Source organism: Carassius gibelio, chromosome B1 (assembly GCF_023724105.1).
Source record: "Carassius gibelio isolate Cgi1373 ecotype wild population from Czech Republic chromosome B1, carGib1.2-hapl.c, whole genome shotgun sequence".
NCBI classification, from domain to species: domain Eukaryota; kingdom Metazoa; phylum Chordata; class Actinopteri; order Cypriniformes; family Cyprinidae; genus Carassius; species Carassius gibelio.
This window is the reverse complement of record NC_068396.1, coordinates 5310554-5311640: the sequence shown is the minus strand read 5'-3', so window position 1 is coordinate 5311640 and position 1087 is coordinate 5310554.

The following is a 1087-nucleotide window of genomic DNA, read 5'->3' as shown; positions in this document are numbered from 1 at the left end:
TACTTTCAAACACTGGCAGGAACTACAGGACAAACATATGCTTATTTCACTGTTTTTTTTTTTTTTTTTTTTTTCGGGAAGAAATGTAGGGTGAACAAATTAGCATGCAATAATCAGTAGGCTTAAGCACACTATGTAGGATGCACAGTTAGCGGCCAACAAAATGGACGAACAAACAAACAAACAAATAAAAAAAAGGAATGGCATTTTACACAGTTCCACATATCAAATAATCATATCAAAACATATTTCAAACGGATTGCATTTGGAATATACAGTGTGAATATATATTTATTTTTGTTTGTTTGTTTTTGTTTTTTTCTGGAAGACTGCAAGCTGTGTGGAAATGAATTTACGCTTTGCAATTCTGATGAAACGTGGAGGTTGGCCAGCGAACATGAAAAGCTGAGTATGTGAAAGCCACTAAAAGTGACTTCAGAGTTGGGTGATAAAATACATGTGCACAGAGACCCTTAACATTTCTACTTACAGTCCCATGACATCTTTTTGTGTACACTTATTTACTAACTGCCAATGTTGAGGCATTTACAAACACACATAAAACTGAATTCTTATCTGAAATATTTTATTTTGGACTCTTAAAGCCGCAGAAGCTTAAAATACTGATAGTTGAGAGTGTCAAAACTTGTATTAAAATGCACAACTCATTTAGATTCACTGTTGTTGGTTTTGACAAAATAGCTGCAGTTGTAACCTGCCTGAAGCAGTGATGCTATTTAAAACAGATGTGTTTGTTCGGCTTGTTTTTTAGAAGGCGAGGGAAAATCAGAAAGGGGAAACACAGTTGAGGTTGTGTATATTAAACAGGGACGTGTCATAAAATGCTAATAGGAAGTTGCTTTGCATTAACGTCTGGATTTAGAAAAGAAAAATGGTAACCACGAGAACCAAATAAAAGAGTTATCTATATTAGAGACAAGGCCACTTTAATTGTAAGGAGTGTATTGTGAGTCTTGCCTGTGGAAACAATGGAATTCTGACATATGATCTCACATTTCTCTTAGATCTTCTTCTTGCAATGCTACACAAACTCTCAATTCTGAGAAGAAAAAAATAGAACTGTGAG